The sequence below is a fragment of the Perca flavescens genome, chromosome 8 (genome assembly GCF_004354835.1).
Source record: "Perca flavescens isolate YP-PL-M2 chromosome 8, PFLA_1.0, whole genome shotgun sequence".
In the NCBI taxonomy this organism is placed as follows: Eukaryota; Metazoa; Chordata; class Actinopteri; order Perciformes; family Percidae; genus Perca; species Perca flavescens.
The window spans coordinates 20330102-20340466 of record NC_041338.1 but is presented as its reverse complement, the minus strand read 5'-3'; positions in this window follow the sequence as shown (position 1 = coordinate 20340466).

Here is a 10365-nt window from a genome sequence, read left to right as displayed (position 1 = left end):
TAATAGTTTGAATGGGACCTCCAGGTGGTCTTTGGCTAACAGTTTAGTTATGGCTGGGGCGAGAGAAAGCGGTCATGCAATACAGTATGCAACATCATTTCACACAGATGTTCTTTGTTTTCTTTGCAACAAAACAGTCCCCAAAAAAACATTTCTAATCACTTCAAAACATCTTTCCAACACACCAAAAACAATGTCTGTAACCAATCCACCCTTTATTTCAAGCAATAACTTAGGACAACTATCACATAAGACAAAGGGAAGGCATGGCCAGGCAAAAAAGAAAAGAAAAAGATAACCTCTGCCAATTCACATATTGCCATCGCTGTGGTCTTTGCCCTACGAAGAATGTTGGAGCTCTCCCATTTCTGCTCGCTCCCAGTAACAATTGCTGTCTTTTTCACAGTTGCGCAACAGTTTAACTGGAGCACTCTGATCACACGAGAATGGGAAAACTCAAGAGAAGCCTGTTGTCACCCACTAAAGCCTCCAGTTCCAGCTGAGGAACTGGAGATCATCAATAGGACTGCAATGGAACGGTAGAAGAGGACCTGCTTCAGTGCAGGCTTGTAAATGTCAAAAATACTTCTCATGCAATAGCCTTTTCCTCTTTTATGTCCATAATGTTAATAATAAATGGTAATAGCAATAAAACTAACTAAGATAGAACTCTTTAAAAACAACATTACAATGCACAATGACATTGTAAAACCCTGGTCATATTCTATACATGTCAACTGGTGTAAACAGTGTGGAGTATTGATGATTTGGAGGTCTGTGGCACAGAGAAATGAGCCATATCAGGTTTTAGCAACAGAGACAATACTTGTTGGACAAATTCAGTGAAAAATATAGAATATCACCAGACATATCTCTTAATAAACCGACGACAAGAAGTGATATATAAATACATTGAGCAAATTAAAAAGGCTTAGGCCCCACTCATGACCCCAATCAGGCCATCTGACCCAGACTAGGACTGATACAATCAGAGACCCAAATGACAAAATGGGCCACTAGTTAAAGAGACATTCCCCCTGCCTCTACACTCCCCATCTGTCTACAACACGGGTAGATGCAATAAATAAACACTTGCAGAGAGGAAGAAGAGCAGCCCACTGTGCCCCAAACAGCACTCATTAAATCGAATGGGTCACGCTGCTCCAGCCAGGCTCCACTGACACCCTTAATAGAAGGCTGCATGGTTAAGGGACCATGAAGACCATTAGGGCACTTCAAAGTTCACCCCACTACATTAGGGCCCTGCTGATATGGCATAGAGGGGACAGATCCAATTCCTTATTCACTGTTTTATTTTTCCATTGGTTGGCCTGTCAATCAGCCTGCTCCATAAACAAGTTGATGCTTGAGCTGCTCATTAAAGGCCATCGTTAGCAAGGCCAAAGCTGTAAATCAGCGCTTATATCAGCTTTCAGCAAAAAAAAAAATTCTTATAGGTCATATTTTAGAGCCGACACTTTGGCTCAGACTGTTAAATGATCCCTTTGGTTTGAAAATAAAGCTGCTGCTTGTACTGTAAATCAACTTTCTCCACTTACTTTTGGACCAACGAAGGGACTTGTATGAACTGTAGAGGACTGGAGCCAAAAGGAAAGTGACAAGCAAGCAGACCAGTAAAAAGACTACTACTAACAGACTCAGACATGTAAATTCACACAAGCCATGTTTTCTACTATGAAAACAACTACTACTGCTACTAAGTCTACCTCACTCAAATGACTTTAGGTGACATGTTGTCGTAAATCAAAAGAGCCAGCAGAAGCTTAATATATTGATGCTGTCCTAAGGGACATAAAAGGCTGAGCAGTCTCCTGCTGAGGTCATAAGTCAGCACTACAGCCCATCAGCACGGCTTTGTGGAGAGGAGCAGGCGGCTGAAGAGGAAGAACACCACATTCATCACTTTGTCCAGTAAAACGTCCCTCATTACAAGCTGAGAATGCCAGTAAACAGCTCACATTTAGCTAAGCTTTTGACAGACATAAGAAACCAATCCTAAACAGCTTAAATATAGGCTACCACTGATCTAAAAGTAGTGGTGACTTCTGTTTTTAGAAAGATTTAGCAACCCAGTAAAGAAGGAAAACAGAAAAACAGCAAGAGACAGGATGGTATTGTCTGAAGCTAATATGTGTTTTGTATGCACATTTTAGGATTTAACTCAGAATGACAGAAATAAATTGAACCCAAAACTGTCTGTCTATTTGCATGTCACCATGTCTCTGCATCACAGGATCTAACAAGTCATTGTGTCTGCAATAGGAGGTAAGTGTAGGAGGAGGACTTGGCTCAGAAGTGAGTGGAGGTTTACTGCGAGAGGAGCATGGATACCTTACTTCCCTAAGCTCCTTCTATAATGGGGTCTCTGGCTCTGGGCCAGACTGTCTTATCTACAACTCAACTCTATTAACCAGATCAGTTTCATCTCTTTTGATGCTCATATAGTGAAGCACATCTGCAGTGTTGTAAATCTGCAAATACAGTGGTCAAAACGACTTTCATTAAAATATGAGGACTAATTTGTTCTCTCCTTGTGGCTAAAGGACATACTGTTTAAAGCCTCTGGGCTGCACAGAGGTGTCAAAAGTATTCACATTCCTTACTCAGGTAGAAGTATAGATACTAGGGTTTAAAAAGACTTCTGTAGAAGTTGAAGTATCAACTCAAACGTTTTACTTAAGTAAAAGTGTAAAAGTACTGGTTTCAAAACTACTTAAAGTATAAAAGTAAAAGTAATGTAAGGGGAAAAAAATAATATCAATATGCTTTTTCAAATTAGACGGCGAGCTTTGGAAACAATTAGCTCGTGGTATTTGGGTGCGCAAAAAAATTCTTCCAGGTACAGCCAGGGATGTAGAAGGGTTGGCTGGTCTTCCTACCAACCTCCTCGCTGGTGCTTGGTTGGGACATTTCGCTAGAGTTCTCTTGAGTCTCTGCCACGAACATCTTCATACTAGGCTACATACGTCTGCTATTTCCTTGCTGGAGAGTGACGTGATTTGTGTCATGTGTCAGGTGTGATGGATCGTGTACAAACCAATAGGGTGTCGGAATGGTATATGTTTATACTTCTCATCCAACCACAATCAAATTCACTCTATCCGGATGGCACGATTTATCTGGATAGGCACTTTTTTTTGTGGTTTTTTTTTTTGAACAATGACAAGCCGGAATGAAAACAAGCCAAACTGAAATAGGAGTAATGAGGCTATTTTTAAAATGTAACGAGTAGAAAGACAGATAATTGCGTGAAAATGTAAGGAGTAGAAGTAAAAAGTCTGCTGTAAAATAATTACTCCAGTAAAGTATAGATACCCAAAATTTATTAAATCTTAAGTAAGGTAACGAAGTATTTGTACTTCGTTACTTGACACCTCTGGGCTGCAGACCCGTACTGGACCTCAGGAACATTTGCAACCAAGCTGTGAGGAAACAGAATAGTGCGGCAAAAAGAAAAAGCTAAATAATAATTTTATAACTTCATGAGCCATTATATTTTTGTGGTAATTACCTTGAACTTTAGCCCGGTTGATACCAGACCCTTCTCAGTTATAACTGAGAGTGGGTCTGGGCAAGCTTCATTCACAGCCCATTTCCAAAGGGGCATCACCAACGGATGCGGCTCAGATGCGGCACAGATGCCTATGGGCGCATTGGATAGTCCTTCAACCAATCAGACCAACGATCTGGGTGACATAGCAGCTACAGCGGCATCAACGGGTTGCTGTGTTTCGGTGGCCGTTATGTTGAATGTAAAAAAAAAAAGCTGCTTGCCGTCACTGCGCAATCGTCATCGTGTAAAGCCCACCTCAACGGTTGTGATTGGTGCCTCGATTTGGAAAAATTTGAAATGGGCTTGAATGGACTCTTGGCCAGACGGAATTGCAGTGCACATCTCAAATTTGCCGAAAGTTCTTCAGGGTTTTCCCAGACTACTTGAACTTGGCACACTCTGCCTGTACTATTTCTGCTCATCACTCTCTTTTGCAACCTCAGCAGCAATACAGATTTTAAGCTACTCAAGTAGGTATGCAAGGTAACCAGTCCATCATAACCACCATTCAACAGTACATTAAATCTTTGGGAGGCCACTGTGTGAGTGTTGCTGAGACGTCCCATCTGTATTTTTTTTTTTAAGCAAGTAACCACAATGTTTTCTTTTCTATCTGGTCTCAAGGTTTATTTGTGTTACTACTGTGTCTGCAACAAAGTTGTCAGTATGAAAACTGTCTGCAGTGCAAAAAGAGGCTGGGAACCCCTGGTGTACAATACAACCAACAAGTACTGTTGCAATTATCGGGCACTAGCAAGCCTAGAATCCAAACTCAGAGTGAGCCCTGAGCGAGTCGATCAGCGCAAGCATCTTCTTATGTTTGAGAAGGTATTAGCTTGCTTTGTTAATTTGTGGTCGGTCACCAGCTTCTCCTCCATTTTCCCATCAGCTGACCACCAAACAGAAAATGCCCTGCCAGCTGCCTGACAGGCATCACTGTGGTCTGTAACCATGGAGACAGCTTCACGATGGCTCACATCATTCACTGACTCCCACTAATAAAACTCCAGTTTATTAGAATGTGGAAATGTCTAGTGTGGCTTTTTGACATGCTAACATAAATAGAGAGGGAAAGGATTTAAAGTGGCACTGACACACGGGTGGAGGTTTGGGTAGGCTGAGGTGAACGGTGTGGCTCTAACCACTGGCTTTGTGGGTTAAATCAGCACTCGAGTATTGTTGTAGAGCAGCAGCACTGTTAAAAGTAACATGCAAATATAAAAGTGCATATTTGCAGAAGCATTACGTATAAAGATGAGATTGGTTAAGTTTATAAAAGCAGTTTTCTTTTTGTATTTACAAGACGCAGCTGGTAAAATATAAATAATATGACTGATAAAACATGCTTCAACTGTCAGCTGGCATCTTGTAGCAATGAAGTGACTCACTATGTTGATTCTTCTAGTTATTTCTGTGCCTGTGTGCAGCCCTTTAAAATTTAAGTCACACACTGAAATTGGCAGCCTGTTTACCGATTCCGTCCTAACACTCTTCAAGTTTGTTATCAGATTGTGTTTCTAACCCCCTCAACCTCTTTGCTCAAGATCAGCATTTTGTCTCTCCTCTCTGCAATATGCTTCCAATTATGAATCTTGTGAATATGGGGGCGGTGAAGCATCCTTCTGATTTATTGTGCACTCAAGACCAGCCTTGTTCAGTGCATTTGCACATGAAGCCCTCCTGCTGCAGAGCTCAAAGGTCAAACATACACAACAGTTGACCTCTCGCGGACTCATGTGCAACGGGTCACTCTGGACCTGATTGACAGGCAGATGACGGCTCAACAGCGAAGGCCACAGGGTGAGAAAATGTGGCGTGCAATGAGGAGCTAAGCGCTGCATTAGCCTCCAGCTGTGAGGAAACTTTGTAACACAGAAACACAGGGGGAACAGAGAAAGTGGAAGAAAAAAAACTAAGAGATAACTAATGAGGAAAAATGAAGAGGCCTCATACAGTCACTATCACTCAGCTGATGGCTGGACGCAAACCATTTCTCTTCTCCTTTGTAACCATAGAGCACTTTGTGGTCTTCTCACATGGAATAGCTTGGGCTAGCTATTTGTAGTCATTATCTAAAACCAAGTCCTGTGGACTGAAAACACATGCTCCACAAGTGAGTCACAGAGCACAAGAAATCTCTCAAGACAGTCGTGATGCTCGGCCTGAGAAACGTCCCATCCCTACAGACTCATTTCCTGGCCTTTCCAGCTCACTTCCTGTTTCATGCAGGATCATGGGCACCACACTGTGCGTCACAAAGGCTGCCCTGTTGAGTCTGAGGCCACTGGTTCTGTGGGACAATTCAGTCATTCTATACCACTACTGCAAGGCTGTTAATGTGGGCTGCAGCATTATTTGGTTTACTGTGTATTTTTTTATATTCTCACATTTTCACAATGGGTTTTGTGGTCACATCGCAGCAGATGTGAATCATCTGCCCCCGGTATGGCTTGTGTTGAACGGTCCTCAGGGGCTTCTCTGGGCCCTTCAACTCCCCACCGGACCTAACACCTTTCACACTGGATAAACACAACACAAAAGGAGAAACGTAAGTTTTATGTTAGAGGGTGGGTTATTACATGCAGGAAAAAGGACTCTCTAATTCCCCTGGGAGTCTAACCACTCATAAATCATCAAGCAATGAAAGTTTCCTCTCCAAACAGGGGGCTAAAACAAACTGAACGTGGAGCCCCTCAACCCCATCCCTCACTCTCTTCTCCCTTCTTGCTGGTAGGAATTTTTATGAGGAAAGAAGAGATATAGTGGTGCAAGACTACACTCGAGAAAAGAGGTAAATACTACAACATCAATCTTCTGCAGTGACCCCAAACTACAAAAAAGCAAAACATTATTTTAAGGGCTTTTACAAAAGTTCCTCAAATGGCAGTAGGAAGACTACAAATCCTACCCATGTAACTGGTAATGTGATGACAATAAAGGAGCGTTCTTGACAGTTTCTGCTCTTCCGCTAAGATCTGTTACTATGGTGGGGATCTGAAAGCTTTTGCAAGGATGTGGCTGGTGGCCACAATTAAGATGGAAAATGCTGACATAATCAAAGACGTTCTGAGATAGGTTTTACCACAAACTATCAATTCATGAAAACAAATTCAGAGCAGAATAAATCCTTTATTTTGGTATTCTTCGGTAAAATGACAGTAGCCTTTAATGTGTATGATATAACAAACAGAAGAAAAACGTCACAGTATGTCAACACACTTGTTGATTTTTTGCCAGCTTTTGAAATTCAACTGCTTTTCCATTTGATTTTTACAGGTCTAAATTTAATTCATGCATTGTTATCCCAGAGGTCGAAGCAAGGATTATTACAAAATAGCTGTTACAGTATGCGCCTGCAATGATGCCACCTGGAGGGTTGCACACCTCAGGTTTGTGTTAATACAACTTGTATGTGATGTGAGTGGAGTATGCTGGAGAGAGAAAACCAAAAGGATCAGGAGCTGCTCATGCTGACCACCAGTAACACTTAGCAGCTGTTAAATACTCCTGATCCTGACCTGAACCAGTGCAGACACTTCAAATGGGAGGGAAGAGATGGTGGGGTGGGGGCGCTCTGACACCGACTGCTACTGGTGCTTACTTTCTGATCAGCAGCTCAAACACAAAATGTGCCTAAAATACCAAAGCCACACTGTTTTAATTTGAGGGTCTGGCCTTATAGTCATGTCAAATTTGCTTCAGTCAACACTTGGAGTTTTGTAGGATCAAAATTTCCAACCTCTTGAGATTGAAGCTAATGTTTACAGAGGCAGTGAAAGGGCACCATGGAACAAATGCATACAGATGGTGTTAAATCATATTTGTGTGTAGCAAATAGTAACATTCATTTTTCATTTTAACCTGTGAAAATAATGATGGCATTTGAGTTTTTAATACTAGAAAAATCTATACATATAACTACCTACATATTAAATAATGAATGAATACTTGCTAAAATCCTCATGTAGACGTCACAAACAGTCTCTATACAAAGGCCCCTTCTTGTTGATGCTTAGAAGAAAATATACATTTACAAGCAGTTGATGGAGGAGTAGTAGGAATGCTATCGCCCTCATGTGGTGAATTATAGGATTGTGAGCTACTGAACACAATCCAAACTGGGCTGAAATCATCATCCATCGTTTAACATTTTACAGACATCTGGGGGAGGTACACTTTAAGATAAGCTTAACATTTCAAGCAAAATTATTTATAAGAAGTAAGAACATCAGGAGTGTTTTCCATCCTTGATGTGCAGATAATAGATATAATCTTAAAGTGAAAAACTAATAAATACGAGCCAGACTGAAGACACTGATAAAAGTTATTATAATTTTTTGAAAAGTTGAAAACAATATATAGTTTTGTGCGATGCTGTACAGATTTTTGAATTTATGATTCAGTTTGGTTTCGATTTACTTAACACCACCACTGGTTACTGTTTTGTGGCCATTACTGATTGCCCTCGGCGTATATGGCACATGAAACAGAGCTGCAAATTTCTCTTTTTATTTGAGGTGACTGTAATGAGCTCCAGTATATGGTAATGAGGCAGAGAAACTAAAAGAAGTCAGCTGGCCGTTGTTCGGTTTACTTTGAGCTTAACAAGTATTCATACATCAGCAAAAGTGTGTTTCTTAATAAGCCTGTTAGGAAAATTGTAATCACATGTTCTGTTGTGTAGAAGACGTTAGTCAGTTTTACTATTATAGAACAACAAACATATGAATAAGATCCCAAAGAAAGACAATGTAATAAACACACAATATTGACGAGTCTGCTTTGAAAGTACAGTTAATTGTTATACTGTGTTAAAGGAAGTAAAATTATTTTTGAATTCAATTAGGTTTGCAAAACATGCACTGCCATATAATACAAAAAGAAACACTGGGTATCTCTGCATTTTATTTAACAGAATATTAACTGTGTTTACAGTCATGTAAAGTCATACTAGATAAATAAGTTACTTAAGTCTGGTCTTAAATGCAAATCATATGTTTTCTAGGTTTGTTAGAGAAAGTGCAAGAGACGTTTGTCCATCATATTTTCATTAACACTCTCATCTACCAGAAGCTACAGTCTGGGTCAAAACAACAAGTTTAGGTTCTTTAGGTAGAAGGAATAAGAGCTCCCTGTTATGTACAACCTATGACAGTTAAAAAAAAAAAAAGATTAATTATTAATAAGCCTAAAATGTTAGCCAGTAACATGTGGGTTGTGAACAATGTTGCAGATGAAACCATTATTGGAAAGATATATTCCAGATCCCAGTTACTTTTTCTTCTGCTATTCTTTCACTCATCAGTGCTGAGCAGCACCTTGAAGCTGTAGCTATCTCTGCTATTTTTTTTAGTTTGAAAAGAGTCCCAATTCACCCAGAATGCATAGCATACAAGTCCTATTTAGAGGATTGCCAAATTAGACAGCTTTTTGCAAATGCAACTCAATGTGTGCCATTGAGAAACCAACTGGGAACTGAATAAAATTGAACATGGAAAGAACACCTACAGATAGATGAGTAAAACAAGCTCCAAAAGAACAGTGTGAGGGAGGTGAGGAAAAACATGGCAAAAATCTGCCAGCAGCCAGGACAAATGATGGAGGGCAACCAGGAAAGAGTGAATGAGTAACACCTGTTTTGCAGTCAGGCCTGCAATAGCATAGGACAATAATTAATTATTTAGTCTACAGAATGTCAGAAATAGATGGATATTTAATTTTCAAGGTTACCTTGTTGCAGTACATTCTTACAGAATGAGCAGAAAATCCCCACTAATGAAAAGCCAAAACCTGTAAAAGTATGGCATTTTTTTCTTAATAAACAACTTACAATCAATCATTTTTGAAAATCCCAAGCATCTATTGACTAATCGTATTGAGGTCTAGTTATTTTCTTTTTATCTGCTTCACAAGGCTAGCTCACTATATCTGATAGGCCTATAGGAATTATACAAGTGTTCATGGCTGCTTGTAGTTGCTGTGAGATTATGCATATTTGTGTATCTTAATGAGGTTCAATCTGTCAATATTTAGACTATAATGCTAAAGTTGGTTTTTCATACTTGTTAGTCAAGATAAGCAAATAGCTTTCACTGGTTATTTATCAATTGCTTCATGAATTAAATCATGACTTAAGTGTGAACTATGGAGTTGACTGAGTTAATGCTAATGTTAATATTTAGTCAATGGTTACATTCTATATATATATATATATATATATAGTTACATTCAAATCCAGACATTACGTAGTGATGAGGTCACGCAGAGCCAGGGCCATTGAATGCCTAACAAGCTAACGTTAACCAAGATACACCAAAACAGAGCTAGATGTAGAGTGAGTGAACATTGTACATACATACTTACATTCATCCGGTGGCCAGAAACATGACTCCAGGTGAATATTTATGTTGTGCTCCGTGTGCACTGAATGTGAATATAACATAAGCACGTGCACACTAAGATGTTTGTAACAACTCTGGCGGAGGTGACAACTGCAACATCCATCTTGTTTTGACGTTTTTCTGCCTCCTAGTGGCCAAAGATCAATCAGCTTTAAATTAATATGTGGATTTCGGATTTGTTCACCCGTGCTGGTTGCACATTTGGAGTTAAGCCAGAATAAGTTCTGCACTTTTAGCTGCACAAAAATAAAGACTTAATTTTAAGCAAATTCGCCATTTTGTCCCCAGGCTATTTCGGAGCCAAGAGCACTGCAGCAATCAGTCACACCTGCTGGCACCTGATTAGAGCCAGTGCTGACAAATACAAAATAAAAAACTGATGAGGGAAGG